Below are 16537 nucleotides of genomic sequence, written 5' to 3'. Positions count from 1 at the left end.
ATATAGTCTATTCCTTCTTCTGTTTAGTATATAGTATATTCCTCTTATGTTTAGTATATAGTCTATTCCTCTCTTCTGTTTAGTATATACTGTTTTCCTCTTCTGTTTAGAGTATAGTGTATTCCACATCTGTTTTGTAAATAGTCTATTCCTCTCTTGTTTAGTATATAGTCTATTCCTCTTCTGTTTAGTATATAGTCTATTCCTCTTCTGTTTAGTATATAGTCTATTCATCTTTTGTTTAGTATATAGTCTATTTCTCTTCTGTTTAGTATATAGTATATTCCTCTTCTGTTTAGTATATAGTCTATTCCTCTCTTCTGTTTAGTATATAGTCTATTCCTCTTCTGTTTAGTATATAGTCTATTCCTCTTCTGTTTAGTATATAGTATATTCCTCTTCTGTTTAGTATATAGTCTATTCCTCTTCTGTTTAGTATATAGTGTATTTCTCCTCTGTTTAGTATATAGTCTATTCCTCTTCTGTTTAGTATATAGTCTATTCCTCTTCTGTTTAGTATATAGTATTTTTCCTCTTCTGTTTAGTATATAGTCTATTCTTCGTCTGTTTAGTATATAGTATATTCCTCTTCTGTTTAGTATATAGTCTATTCCTCTCTCTGTTTAGTATATAGTCTATTCCTCTTCTGTTTAGTATATAGTCTATTCCTCTTCTGTTTAGTATATAGTGTTTTCCTCTTCTGTTTAGTATATAGTATATTCCCCATCTGTTTTGTAAATAGTCTATTCCTATCTTGTTTAGTATATAGTCTATTCCTCTTCTGTTTAGTATATAGTCTATTCATCTTTTGTTTAGTATATAGTCTATTTCTCTTCTGTTTAGTATATAGTCTATTCCTCTTCTGTTTAGAATATAGTCTATTACTCTTCTGTTTAGTATATAGTCTATTCCTCTCTTCTGTTTAGTATATAGTATATTCCTCTTCTGTGTAGTATATAGTATATTCCTCTTCTGTTTAGTATATAGTCTATTCCTCTTCTGTTTAGTATATAGTCTATTCGTCTTCTGTTTAGTATATAGTCTATTCCTCTTCTGTTAAGTATATAGTCTATTCTCCGTCTGTTTAGTATATAGTTATTCCTCATATGTTTAGTATATAGTCTATTCCTCGCTGCTGTTTAGTATATAGTCTATTCCTCTTCTGTTTAGTGTATAGTCTATTCCTCTTCTGTTGAGTGTTAGGCCTCATCCTTATTATTTTCAATCAGGCTCTGTCTCTTTGGTCTTGTGCTCAGTTGATAAGCTGCGTTTGCCGCTTCGTTTAGTATAAAATATATATGTTTCACTAACTGTAAGTCTCTGTACTCTGCTTCTTTAATTATATAGTATATAGTGTTTTCCTCATCTGTTTTGTAAATAGTCTATTCCTATCTTGTTTAGTATATAGTCTATTCCTCTTCTGTTTAGTATATAGTCTATTCATATTTTGTTTAGTATATAGTCTATTTCTCTTCTGTTTAGTATATAGTCTATTCCTCTTCTGTTTAGTATATAGTATATTCCTCTTCTGTTTAGTATATAGTCTATTCCTCTCTTCTGTTTAGTATATAGTCTATTCCTCTTCTGTTTAGTATATAGTCTATTCCTCCTCTGTTTAGTATATAGTCTATTCCTCTTCTGTTTAGTATATAGTCTATTCCTCTTCTGTTTAGTATATAGTCTATTCCTCTTCTGTTTAGTATATAGTCTATTCTTCGTCTGTTTAGTATATAGTTATTCCTCTTATGTTTAGTATATAGTATATTCCTCTTCTGTTTAGTATATAGTCTATTCCTCTCTTCTGTTTAGTATATAGTCTATTCCTCTTCTGTTTAGTATATAGTATGTTCCTCTTCTGTGTAGTATATAGTATATTCCTCTTCTGTGTAGTATGTAGTCTATTCCTCTTCTGTTTAGTATATAGTGTATTCCTCCTCTGTTTAGTATATAGTCTATTCCTCTTCTGTTTAGTATATAGTCTATTCCTCTTCTGTTTAGTATATAGTATTTTCCTCTTCTGTTTAGTATATAGTCTATTCTTCGTCTGTTTAGTATATAGTATATTCCTCTTCTGTTTAGTATATAGTGTATTCCTCCTCTGTTTAGTATATAGTCTATTCCTCTTCTGTTTAGTATATAGTCTATTCCTCTTCTGTTTAGTATATAGTCTATTCCTCTTCTGTTTAGTATATAGTATATTCCTCTTCTGTTTAGTACATAGTCTATTCTTCGTTTGTTTAGTATATAATTATTCCTCTTATGTTTAGTATATAGTCTATTCCTCGCTGCTGTTTAGTATATAGTCTATTCCTCTTCTGTTTAGTATATAGTCTATTCCTCTTCTGTTTAGTATATAGTGTTTTCCTCTTCTGTTTAGTATATAGTCTATTCCTCTTCTGTTTAGTATATAGTCTATTCCTCTTCTGTTTAGTATATAGTATTTTCCTCTTCTGTTTAGTATATAGTCTATTCTTTCATCTGTTTAGTATATAGTGTTTTCCTCTTCTGTTTAGAGTATAGTATATTCCCCATCTGTTTTGTAAATAGTCTATTCCTATCTTGTTTAGTATATAGTCTATTCCTCTTCTGTTTAGTATATAGTCTATTCCTCTTCTTGTTTAGTATATAGTCTATTCCTCTTCTGTTTAGTGTATAGTCTATTCCTCTTCTGTTTAGTATATAGTGTTTTCCTCTTCTGTTTAGAGTATAGTATATTCTCCATCTGTTTTGTAAATAGTCTATTCCTATCTTGTTTAGTATATAGTCTATTCCTCTTCTGTTTAGAATATAGTCTATTCCTCTTTTGTTTAGTATATAGTCTATTTCTCTTCTGTTTAGTATATAGTCTATTCCTCTTCTGTTTAGTATATAGTATATTCCTCTTCTGTTTAGTATATAGTCTATTCGTCTTCTGTTTAGTATATAGTCTATTCCTCTTCTGTTTAGTATATAGTCTATTCCTCTTCTGTTTAGTATATAGTATATTCCTCTTCTGTTTAGTATATAGTCTATTCCTCTTCTGTTTAGTATATAGTCTATTCCTCTTCTGTTTAGTATATAGTCTATTCCTCTTCTATTTAGTATATAGTATGTTCCTCTTCTGTGTAGTATATAGTATATTCCTCTTCTGTGTAGTATATAGTATATTCCTCTTCTGTTTAGTATATAGTCTATTCGTCTTCTGTTTAGTATATAGTCTATTCCTCTTCTATTTAGTATATAGTCTATTCCTCTTCTGTTTAGTATATAGTATATTCCTCTTCTGTTTAGTATATAGTCTATTCCTCTTCTGTTTAGTATATAGTATATTCCTCTTCTGTTTAGTATATAGTCTATTCCTCTTCTGTTTAGTATATAGTATGTTCCTCTTCTGTGTAGTATATAGTATTTTCCTCTTCTGTGTAGTATATAGTATATTCCTCTACTGTTTAGTATATAGTCTATTCCTCTTCTGTTTAGTATATAGTATATTCCTCTTCTGTTTAGTATATAGTCTATTCGTCTTCTGTTTAGTATATAGTCTATTCCTCTTCTGTTTAGTATATAGTCTATTCCTCTTCTGTTTAGTATATAGTATATTCCTCTTCTGTTTAGTATATAGTTAATTCTTCGTCTGTTTAGTATATAGTTATTCCTCTTATGTTTAGTATATAGTCTATTCCTCGCTGCTGTTTAGTATATACTGTTTTCCTCTTCTGTTTAGAGTATAGTGTATTCCACATCTGTTTTGTAAATAGTCTATTCCTCTCTTGTTTAGTATATAGTCTATTCCTCTCCTGTTTAGTATATAGTCTATTCCTCTTCTGTTTAGTATATAGTCTATTCTTCGTCTGTTTAGTATATAGTTATTCCTCTTATGTTTAGTATATAGTATATTCCTCTTCTGTTTAGTATATAGTCTATTCCTCTCTTCTGTTTAGTATATAGTCTATTCCTCTTCTTTTTAGTATATAGTATGTTCCTCTTCTGTGTGGTATATAGTATATTCCTCTTCTGTGTAGTATGTAGTCTAATCCTCTTCTGTTTAGTATATAGTGTATTCTCTCCTCTGTTTAGTATATAGTCTATTCCTCTTCTGTTTAGTATATAGTCTATTCCTCTTCTGTTTAGTATATAGTATATTCCTCTTCTGTTTAGTATATAGTCTATTCTTCGTCTGTTTAGTATATAGTATATTCCTCTTCTGTTTAGTATATAGTGTATTCCTCCTCTGTTTAGTATATAGTCTATTCCTCTTCTGTTTAGTGTATAGTCTATTCCTCTTCTGTTTAGTATATAGTGTTTTCCTCTTCTGTTTAGAGTATAGTATATTCCCCATCTGTTTTGTAAATAGTCTATTCCTATCTTGTTTAGTATATAGTCTATTCCTCTTCTGTTTAGTATATAGTCTATTCATCTTTTGTTTAGTATATAGTCTATTTCTCTTCTGTTTAGTATATAGTCTATTCCTCTTCTGTTTAGTATATAGTCTATTACTCTTCTGTTTAGTATATAGTCTATTCCTCTCTTCTGTTTAGTATATAGTATATTCCTCTTCTGTGTAGTATATAGTATATTCCTCTTCTGTTTAGTATATAGTCTATTCCTCTTCTGTTTAGTATATAGTCTATTCGTCTTCTGTTTAGTATATAGTCTATTCCTCTTCTGTTAAGTATATAGTCTATTCTCCGTCTGTTTAGTATATAGTTATTCCTCATATGTTTAGTATATAGTCTATTCCTCGCTGCTGTTTAGTATATAGTCTATTCCTCTTCTGTTTAGTGTATAGTCTATTCCTCTTCTGTACTCCTGAGTGGCGCAGTGGTCTAAGGCACTGCATCGCAGTGCTAACTGTGCCACTAGAGATCCTGGTTCGAATCCAGGCTCTGTCGCAGCCGGCCGCGACCGGGAGACTCATGGGCGGCGCACAATTGGTCCAGGGTAGGGGAGGGAATGGCCGGCAGGGATGTAGCTCAGTTGATAGAGCATGGCGTTTGCAACGCCAGGGTTGTGGGTTCGTTTCCCACGGGGGGCCAGTATAAAAAAATATATATATATATGTATTCACTAACTGTAAGTCGCTCTGGATAAGAGCGTCTGCTAAATGACTAAAATGTAAATGTAAAATGTATAGTATATAGTGTTTTCCCCATCTGTTTTGTAAATAGTCTATTCCTATCTTGTTTAGTATATAGTCTATTCCTCTTCTGTTTAGTATATAGTCTATTCATATTTTGTTTAGTATATAGTCTATTTCTCTTCTATTTAGTATATAGTCTATTCCTCTTCTGTTTAGTATATAGTATATTCCTCTTCTGTTTAGTATATAGTCTATTCTTCGTCTGTTTAGTATATAGTATATTCCTCTTCTGTTTAGTATATAGTGTATTCCTCCTCTGTTTAGTATATAGTCTATTCCTCTTCTGTTTAGTATATAGTCTATTCCTCTTCTGTTTAGTATATAGTATATTCCTCTTCTGTTTAGTATATAGTCTATTCTTCGTCTGTTTAGTATATAGTTATTCCTCTTATGTTTAGTATATAGTATATTCCTCTTCTGTTTAGTATATAGTCTATTCCTCTCTTCTGTTTAGTATATAGTCTATTCCTCTTCTGTTTAGTATATAGTCTATTCCTCTTCTGTTTAGTATATAGTATATTCCTCTTCTGTGTAGTATGTAGTCTATTCCTCTTCTGTTTAGTATATAGTGTATTCCTCCTCTGTTTAGTATATAGTCTATTCCTCTTCTGTTTAGTATATAGTCTATTCCTCTTCTGTTTAGTATATAGTATATTCCTCTTCTGTTTAGTATATAGTCTATTCTTCTTCTGTTTAGTATATAGTCTATTCCTCTTCTGTTTAGTATATAGTCTATTCCTCCTCTGTTTAGTATATAGTCTATTCCTCTTCTGTTTAGTATATAGTCTATTCCTCTTCTGTTTAGTATATAGTCTATTCCTCTTCTGTTTAGTATATAGTCTATTCCTCTTCTGTTTAGTATATAGTCTATTCTTCGTCTGTTTAGTATATAGTTATTCCTCTTATGTTTAGTATATAGTCTATTCCTCGCTGCTGTTTAGTATATAGTCTATTCCTCTTCTGTTTAGTGTATAGTCTATTCCTCTTCTGTTTAGTATATAGTGTATTCCTCTTCTGTTTAGAATATAGTATATTCCTCTCTTCTGTTTAGTATATAGTCTATTCCTCCTCTGTTTAGTATATAGTCTATTCCTCTTCTGTTTAGTATATAGTCTATTCCTCTTCTGTATAGTATATAGTGTTTTCCTCTTCTGTTTAGAGTATAGTATATTCCCCATCTGTTTTGTAAATAGTCTATTCCTATCTTGTTTAGTATATAGTCTATTCCTCTTCTGTTTAGTATATAGTCTATTCATCTTTTGTTTAGTATATAGTCTATTCCTCTTCTGTTTAGTGTATAGTCTATTCCTCTTCTGTTTAGTATATAGTGTATTCCTCTTCTGTTTAGAGTATAGTATATTCTCCTTCTGTTTTGTATATAGTCTATTCCTATCTTCGTTTAGTATATAGTCTATTCCTCTTCTGTTTAGTATATAGTATATTCCTCTTCTGTTTAGTATATAGTCTATTCCTCTTCTGTTTAGTGTATAGTCTATTCCTCTTCTGTTTAGTATATAGTGTATTCCTCCTCTGTGTAATATATAGTATATTCCTCTTCTGTTTAGTATATAGTCTATTCCTCTTCTGTTTAGTATATAGTCTATTCGTCTTCTGTTTAGTATATAGTCTATTCTTCGTCTGTTTAGTATATAGTCTATTCATCTTTTGTTTAGTATATAGTCTATTCCTCTTCTGTTTAGTATATAGTCTATTCCTCTTCTGTTTAGTATATAGTCTGTTCCTCTTCTGTTTAGTATATAGTCTATTCCTCTTCTGTGTAATATATAGTATATTCCTCTTCTGTGTAGTATGTAGTCTATTCCTCTTCTGTTTAGTATATAGTGTATTCCTCCTCTGTTTAGTATATAGTCTATTCCTCTTCTGTTTAGTATATAGTCTATTCCTCTTCTGTTTAGTATATAGTCTATTCCTCTTCTGTTTAGTATATAGTCTATTCTTCTTCTGTTTAGTATATAGTATATTCCTCTTCTGTTTAGTATATAGTCTATTCCTCCTCTGTTTAGTATATAGTCTATTCCTCTTCTGTTTAGTATATAGTCTATTCCTCTTCTGTTTAGTATATAGTCTATTCCTCTTCTGTTTAGTATATAGTCTATTCCTCTTCTGTTTAGTATATAGTCTATTCTTCGTCTGTTTAGTATATAGTTATTCCTCTTATGTTTAGTATATAGTCTATTCCTCTTCTGTTTAGTATATAGTCTATTCCTCTTCTGTTTAGTGTATAGTCTATTCCTCTTCTGTTTAGTATATAGTGTATTCCTCTTCTGTTTAGTATATAGTCTATTCCTCTCTTCTGTTTAGTATATAGTCTATTCCTCTTCTGTTTAGTATATAGTCTATTCCTCTTCTGTTTAGTATATAGTCTATTCCTCTTCTGTTTAGTATATAGTGTATTCCTCTTCTGTTTAGAGTATAGTATATTCCTCATCTGTTTTGTAAATAGTCTATTCCTATCTTGTTTAGTATATAGTCTATTCCTCTTCTGTTTAGTATATAGTCTATTCCTCTTTCTGTTTAGTATATAGTCTATTCCTCTTCTGTTTAGTGTATAGTCTATTCCTCTTATGTTTAGTATATAGTGTTTTCCTTTTCTGTTTAGAGTATAGTATATTCTCCATCTGTTTTGTAAATAGTCTATTCCTATCTTGTTTAGTATATAGTCTATTCCTCTTCTGTTTAGAATATAGTCTATTCCTCTTTTGTTTAGTATATAGTCTATTTCTCTTCTGTTTAGTATATAGTCTATTCCTCTTCTGTTTAGTATATAGTATATTCCTCTTCAGTTTAGTATATAGTCTATTCCTCTTCTGTTTAGTATATAGTCTATTCCTCTTCTGTTTAGTATATAGTCTATTCCTCTTCTGTTTAGTATATAGTATATTCCTCTTCTGTTTAGTATATAGTCTATTCCTCTTCTGTTTAGTATATAGTCTATTCCTCTTCTGTTTAGTATATAGTCTATTCCTCTTCTGTTTAGTATATAGTATATTCCTCTTCTGTTTAGTATATAGTATATTCCTCTTCTGTTTAGTATATAGTCTATTCCTCTTCTGTTTAGTATATAGTCTATTCCTCTTCTGTTTAGTATATAGTCTATTCCTCTTCTGTTTAGTATATAGTCTATTCCTCTTCTGTTTAGTATATAGTCTATTCCTCTTCTGTTTAGTATATAGTCTATTCCTCTTCTGTTTAGTATATAGTATATTCCTCTTCTGTTTAGTATATAGTCTATTCTTCGTCTGTTTAGTATATAGTATATTCCTCTTCTGTTTAGTATATAGTATATTCCTCTTCTGTTTAGTATATAGTCTATTCCTCTCTTCTGTTTAGTATATAGTCTATTCCTCTTCTGTTTAGTATATAGTCTATTCCTCTTCTGTTTAGTATATAGTCTATTCCTCTTCTGTTTAGTATATAGTCTATTCCTCTTCTGTTTAGTATATAGTCTATTCCTCCTCTGTTTAGTATATAGTCTATTCCTCTTCTGTTTAGTATATAGTCTATTCCTCTTCTGTTTAGTATATAGTATATTCCTCTTCTGTTTAGTATATAGTCTATTCTTCTTCTGTTTAGTATATAGTATATTCCTCTTCTGTTTAGTATATAGTGTATTCCTCCTCTGTTTAGTATATAGTCTATTCCTCTTCTGTTTAGTATATAGTCTATTCCTCTTCTGTTTAGTATATAGTCTATTCCTCTTCTGTTTAGTATATAGTATATTCCTCTTCTGTTTAGTATATAGTCTATTCTTCGTCTGTTTAGTATATAGTATATTCCTCTTCTGTTTAGTATATAGTCTATTCCTCTTCTGTTTAGTATATAGTCTATTCTTCGTCTGTTTAGTATATAGTTATTCCTCTTATGTTTAGTATATAGTCTATTCCTCTTCTGTTTAGTATATAGTCTATTCCTCTCTTCTGTTTAGTATATAGTCTATTCCTCTTCTGTTTAGTATATAGTATGTTCCTCTTCTGTTTAGTATATAGTATATTCCTCTTCTGTTTAGTATATAGTCTATTCCTCTGCTGTTTAGTATATAGTCTATTCCTCCTCTGTTTAGTATATAGTCTATTCCTCTTCTGTTTAGTATATAGTCTATTCCTCTTCTGTTTAGTATATAGTATATTCCTCTTCTGTTTAGTATATAGTCTATTCCTCTTCTGTTTAGTATATAGTATATTCCTCTTCTGTTTAGTATATAGTGTATTCCTCCTCTGTTTAGTATATAGTCTATTCCTCTTCTGTTTAGTATATAGTCTATTCCTCTTCTGTTTAGTATATAGTCTATTCCTCTTCTGTTTAGTATATAGTATATTCCTCTTCTGTTTAGTACATAGTCTATTCTTCGTTTGTTTAGTATATAATTATTCCTCTTATGTTTAGTATATAGTCTATTCCTCGCTGCTGTTTAGTATATAGTCTATTCCTCTTCTGTTTAGTGTATAGTCTTTTCCTCTTCTGTATAGTATATAGTGTTTTCCTCTTCTGTTTAGAGTATAGTATATTCCTCTCTTCTGTTTAGTATATAGTCTATTCCTCCTCTGTTTAGTATATAGTCTATTCCTCTTCTGTTTAGTATATAGTCTATTCCTCTTCTGTATAGTATATAGTGTTTTCCTCTTCTGTTTAGAATATAGTATATTCCCTCTTCTGTTTTGTAAATAGTCTATTCCTATCTTCGTTTAGTATATAGTCTATTCCTCTTCTGTTTAGTATATAGTCTATTCCTCTTCTGTTTAGTATATAGTCTATTCCTCTTCTGTTTAGTGTATAGTCTATTCCTCTTCTGTTTAGTATATAGTGTTTTCCTCTTCTGTTTAGAGTATAGTATATTCTCCATCTGTTTTGTAAATAGTCTATTCCTATCTTGTTTAGTATATAGTCTATTCCTCTTCTGTTTAGTATATAGTCTATTCCTCTTCTGTTTAGTATATAGTCTATTCCTCTTCTGTTTAGTATATAGTATATTCCTCTTCTGTTTAGTATATAGTGTATTCCTCCTCTGTTTAGTATATAGTCTATTCCTCTTCTGTTTAGTATATAGTCTATTCCTCTTCTGTTTAGTATATAGTATATTCCTCTTCTGTTTAGTATATAGTCTATTCTTCGTCTGTTTAGTATATAGTTATTCCTCTTCTGTTTAGTATATAGTCTATTCCTCTTCTGTTTAGTATATAGTCTATTCCTCTCTTCTGTTTAGTATATAGTCTATTCCTCTTCTGTTTAGTATATAGTATGTTCCTCTTCTGTGTAGTATATAGTATATTCCTCTTCTGTGTATGTAGTCTATTCCTCTTCTGTTTAGTATATAGTGTATTCCTCCTCTGTTTAGTATATAGTCTATTCCTCTTCTGTTTAGTATATAGTCTATTCCTCTTCTGTTTAGTATATAGTATATTCCTCTTCTGTTTAGTATATAGTCTATTCTTCTTCTGTTTAGTATATAGTCTATTCCTCTTCTGTTTAGTATATAGTGTATTCCTCCTCTGTTTAGTATATAGTCTATTCCTCTTCTGTTTAGTATATAGTCTATTCCTCTTCTGTTTAGTATATAGTCTATTCCTCTTCTGTTTAGTATATAGTATATTCCTCTTCTGTTTAGTATATAGTCTATTCTTCGTTTGTTTAGTATATAATCTATTCCTCTTATGTTTAGTATATAGTCTATTCCTCCTGCTGTTTAGTATATAGTCTATTCCTCTTCTGTTTAGTGTATAGTCTTTTCCTCTTCTGTATAGTATATAGTGTTTTCCTCTTCTGTTTAGAGTATAGTATATTCCTCTCTTCTGTTTAGTATATAGTCTATTCCTCCTCTGTTTAGTATATAGTCTATTCCTCTTCTGTTTAGTATATAGTCTATTCCTCTTCTGTATAGTATATAGTGTTTTCCTCTTCTGTTTAGAGTATAGTATATTCCCCATCTGTTTTGTAAATAGTCTATTCCTATCTTGTTTAGTATATAGTCTATTCCTCTTCTGTTTAGTATATAGTCTATTCATCTTTTGTTTAGTATATAGTCTATTCCTCTTCTGTTTAGTGTATAGTCTATTCCTCTTATGTTTAGTATATAGTGTTTTCCTTTTCTGTTTAGAGTATAGTATATTCTCCATCTGTTTTGTAAATAGTCTATTCCTATCTTGTTTAGTATATAGTCTATTCCTCTTCTGTTTAGTATATAGTCTATTCCTCTTCTGTTTAGTATATAGTCTATTCCTCTTCTGTTTAGTATATAGTCTATTCCTCTTCTGTTTAGTATATAGTATATTCCTCTTCTGTTTAGTATATAGTCTATTCGTCTTCTGTTTAGTATATAGTCTATTCCTCTTCTATTTAGTATATAGTCTATTCCTCTTCTGTTTAGTATATAGTATATTCCTCTTCTGTTTAGTATATAGTCTATTCCTCTTCTGTTTAGTATATAGTATATTCCTCTTCTGTTTAGTATATAGTCTATTCCTCTTCTATTTAGTATATAGTATGTTCCTCTTCTGTGTAGTATATAGTATATTCCTCTTCTGTGTAGTATATAGTATATTCCTCTTCTGTTTAGTATATAGTCTATTCGTCTTCTGTTTAGTATATAGTCTATTCCTCTTCTATTTAGTATATAGTCTATTCCTCTTCTGTTTAGTATATAGTATATTCCTCTTCTGTTTAGTATATAGTCTATTCCTCTTCTGTTTAGTATATAGTATATTCCTCTTCTGTTTAGTATATAGTCTATTCCTCTTCTATTTAGTATATAGTATGTTCCTCTTCTGTGTAGTATATAGTATTTTCCTCTTCTGTGTAGTATATAGTATATTCCTCTTCTGTTTAGTATATAGTCTATTCCTCTTCTGTTTAGTATATAGTATATTCCTCTTCTGTTTAGTATATAGTCTATTCGTCTTCTGTTTAGTATATAGTCTATTCCTCTTCTGTTTAGTATATAGTCTATTCCTCTTCTGTTTAGTATATAGTATATTCCTCTTCTGTTTAGTATATAGTCTATTCTTCGTCTGTTTAGTATATAGTTATTCCTCTTATGTTTAGTATATAGTCTATTCCTCTCTGCTGTTTAGTATATACTGTTTTCCTCTTCTGTTTAGAGTATAGTGTATTCCACATCTGTTTTGTAAATAGTCTATTCCTCTCTTGTTTAGTATATAGTCTATTCCTCTCCTGTTTAGTATATAGTCTATTCCTCTTCTGTTTAGTATATAGTCTATTCTTCGTCTGTTTAGTATATAGTTATTCCTCTTATGTTTAGTATATAGTATATTCCTCTTATGTTTAGTATATAGTCTATTCCTCTCTTCTGTTTAGTATATAGTCTATTCCTCTTCTGTTTAGTATATAGTCTGTTCCTCTTCTGTGTGGTATATAGTATATTCCTCTTCTGTGTAGTATGTAGTCTAATCCTCTTCTGTTTAGTATATAGTGTATTCCTCCTCTGTTTAGTATATAGTCTATTCCTCTTCTGTTTAGTATATAGTCTATTCCTCTTCTGTTTAGTATATAGTATTTTCCTCTTCTGTTTAGTATATAGTCTATTCTTCGTCTGTTTAGTATATAGTATATTCCTCTTCTGTTTAGTATATAGTGTATTCCTCCTCTGTTTAGTATATAGTCTATTCCTCTTCTGTTTAGTGTATAGTCTATTCCTCTTCTGTATAGTATATAGTGTTTTCCTCTTCTGTTTAGAGTATAGTATATTCCCCATCTGTTTTGTAAATAGTCTATTCCTATCTTGTTTAGTATATAGTCTATTCCTCTTCTGTTTAGTATATAGTCTATTCATCTTTTGTTTAGTATATAGTCTATTTCTCTTCTGTTTAGTATATAGTCTATTCCTCTCTTCTGTTTAGTATATAGTCTATTCCTCTTCTGTTTAGTATATAGTCTGTTCCTCTTCTGTGTAGTATATAGTATATTCCTCTTCTGTTTAGTATGTAGTATATTCCTCTTCTGTTAAGTATATATTGTATTCCTCCTCTGTTTAGTATATAGTCTATTCCTCTTCTGTTTAGTATATAGTCTATTCCTCTTCTGTTTAGTATATAGTATATTCCTCTTCTGTTTAGTATATAGTATATTCCTCTTCTGTTTAGTATATAGTCTATTCGTCTTCTGTTTAGTATATAGTCTATTCCTCTTCTGTTTAGTATATAGTCTATTCCTCTTCTGTTTAGTATATAGTATATTCCTCTTCTGTTTAGTATATAGTCTATTCCTCTTCTGTTTAGTATATAGTATATTCCTCTTCTGTTTAGTATATAGTCTATTCCTCTTCTGTTTAGTATATAGTATATTCCTCTTCTGTGTAGTATATAGTATTTTCCTCTTCTGTGTAGTATATAGTATATTCCTCTTCTGTTTAGTATATAGTGTATTCCTCTTCTGTTTAGTATATAGTATATTCCTCTTCTGTTTAGTATATAGTATATTCCTCTTCTGTTTAGTATATAGTATATTCCTCTCTTCTGTTTAGTATATAGTATATTCCTCTTCTGTTTAGTATATAGTGTGTTCCTCTTCTGTGTAGTATATAGTATATTCCTCTTCTGTGTAGTATATAGTATATTCCTCTTCTGTTTAGTATATAGTCTATTCGTCTTCTGTTTAGTATATAGTCTATTCCTCTTCTGTTTAGTATATAGTCTATTCCTCTTCTGTTTAGTATATAGTATATTCCTCTTCTCTTTAGTATATAGTCTATTCTTCGTCTGTTTAGTATATAGTTATTCCTCTTATGTTTAGTATATAGTCTATTCCTCGCTGCTGTTTAGTATATACTGTTTTCCTCTTCTGTTTAGAGTATAGTCTATTCCACTTCTGTTTTGTAAATAGTCTATTCCTCTCTTGTTTAGTATATAGTCTATTCCTCTTCTGTTTAGTATATAGTCTATTCCTCTTCTGTTTAGTATATAGTCTATTCTTCGTCTGTTTAGTATATAGTTATTCCTCTTATGTTTAGTATATAGTATATTCCTCTTATGTTTAGTATATAGTCTATTCCTCTCTTCTGTTTAGTATATAGTCTATTCCTCTTCTGTTTAGTATATAGTATGTTCCTCTTCTGTGTGGTATATAGTATATTCCTCTTCTGTGTAGTATGTAGTCTAATCCTCTTCTGTTTAGTATATAGTGTATTTTTCCTCTGTTTAGTATATAGTCTATTCCTCTTCTGTTTAGTATATAGTCTATTCCTCTTCTGTTTAGTATATAGTATTTTCCTCTTCTGTTTAGTATATAGTCTATTCCTCGTCTGTTTAGTATATAGTATATTCCTCTTCTGTTTAGTATATAGTGTATTCCTCCTCTGTTTAGTATATAGTCTATTCCTCTTCTGTTTAGTGTATAGTCTATTCCTCTTCTGTATAGTATATAGTGTTTTCCTCTTCTGTTTAGAGTATAGTATATTCCCCATCTGTTTTGTAAATAGTCTATTCCTATCTTGTTTAGTATATAGTCTATTCCTCTTCTGTTTAGTATATAGTCTATTCATCTTTTGTTTAGTATATAGTCTATTTCTCTTCTGTTTAGTATATAGTCTATTCCTCTTCTGTTTAGAATATAGTCTATTACTCTTCTGTTTAGTATATAGTCTATTCCTCTCTTCTGTTTAGTATATAGTCTATTCCTCTTCTGTTTAGTATATAGTCTATTCTTCATCTGTTTAGTATATAGTTATTCCTCTCTTCTGTTTAGTATATAGTCTATTCCTCTTCTGTTTAGTGTATAGTCTATTCCTCTTCTGTTTAGTATATAGTATGTTCCTCTTCTGTGCAGTATATAGTATATTCCTCTTCTGTGTAGTATATAGTATATTCCTCTTCTGTTTAGTATATAGTCTATTCCTATTCTGTTTAGTATATAGTCTATTCCTCTCTTCTGTTTAGTATATAGTCTATTCCTCTTCTGTTTAGTATATAGTCTATTCGTCTTCTGTTTAGTATATAGTCTATTCCTCTTCTGTTTAGTATATAGTCTATTCCTCTTCTGTTTAGTATATAGTATATTCCTCTTCTGTTTAGTATATAGTCTATTCTTCATCTGTTTAGTATATAGTTATTCCTCTTATGTTTAGTATATAGTCTATTCTTCGTCTGTTTAGTATATAGTTATTCCTCTTATGTTTAGTATATAGTCTATTCCTCGCTGCTGTTTAGTATATAGTCTATTCCTCTTCTGTTTAGTATATAGTCTATTTCAATTCTGTTTAGTATATAGTCTATTCCTCTTCTGTTTAGAATATAGTCTAATCCTCTTCTGTTTAGTATATAGTCTATTCCTCTCTTCTGTTTAGTATATAGTCTATTCCTCTTCTGTTTAGTATATAGTCTGTTCCTCTTCTGTGTAGTATATAGTATATTCCTCTTCTGTGTAGTATGTAGTCTATTCCTCTTCTGTTTAGTATATAGTCTATTCCTCTTCTGTTTAGTATATAGTCTATTCCTCCTCTGTTTAGTATATAGTCTATTTCTCTTCTGTTTTGTATATAGTCTATTCCTCTCTTCTGTTTAGTATATTGTCTATTCCTCTTATGTTTAATATATAATATATTCCTCTTTTCTGTTTAGTATATAGTCTATTCCTCTTCTGTTTAGTATACAGTCTATTCCTCTTCTGTTTTAGTATATAGTCTATTCCTCTTATGTTTAATATATAGTATATTCCTCTTCTGTTTAGTATATAGTCTATTCCTCTTCTGTTTAGTATATAGTCTATTCCTCTCCTGTTCACATCTTCCCATATACAGCCTATCACCTCTCGTGTTCACATCTTCCCCACTGAGTCTATTAACTAGGCACTGTGAATGGGTGCACATGAAGAACAGTCACAGTGGACCTCCTTATAGCAGATGTAGATTAAAAGAGACATCAATAAATAATTATGGGTCCTGAGACATTTAAGTAGGAATGTATGCGATGTGAAACAGCCTTTAATGGAGTAACTCCTGACACGGGATCCCTAACATGCTGCTGACATCTGCAGAACATCAAGCTTCTCTTGTTCCTGCCTTTTTTAACTGCTGTGTTTCGTGGAGCGTCAGGAGACATTTACATTCATCATTGGACTTTGTATTTATCAAGCTAGACTCTGAAAACACCTCTGAAACCTCTCTTGCCCGGTGTTGCACTGCAGTCAGACTGGTAAAGCTACATTGAAAATAAGAAACCTACCTATTTCAGTTGAACAGACAGAAATACATAGCAGCACAGCTGGCCCTTAAATGTAGATGGAGAGCTAACATGTCAATCTCGCATGGCTACATCAGTACTTGTTATGTAAGAAGTGTTGACAAGCTGAATGTACCAAGCTGTCTGTTTAAACTACTAGCTCACAGCTCGGACACCCATGCATACCCCACAAGACATGCCACCAAATGTCTCTTCACAGTCCCCAAGTCCA

This window comes from Coregonus clupeaformis, unplaced genomic scaffold (genome assembly GCF_020615455.1).
Source record: "Coregonus clupeaformis isolate EN_2021a unplaced genomic scaffold, ASM2061545v1 scaf0157, whole genome shotgun sequence".
NCBI lineage: Eukaryota > Metazoa > Chordata > Actinopteri > Salmoniformes > Salmonidae > Coregonus > Coregonus clupeaformis.
Note: the sequence above shows the minus strand (reverse complement) of the source record.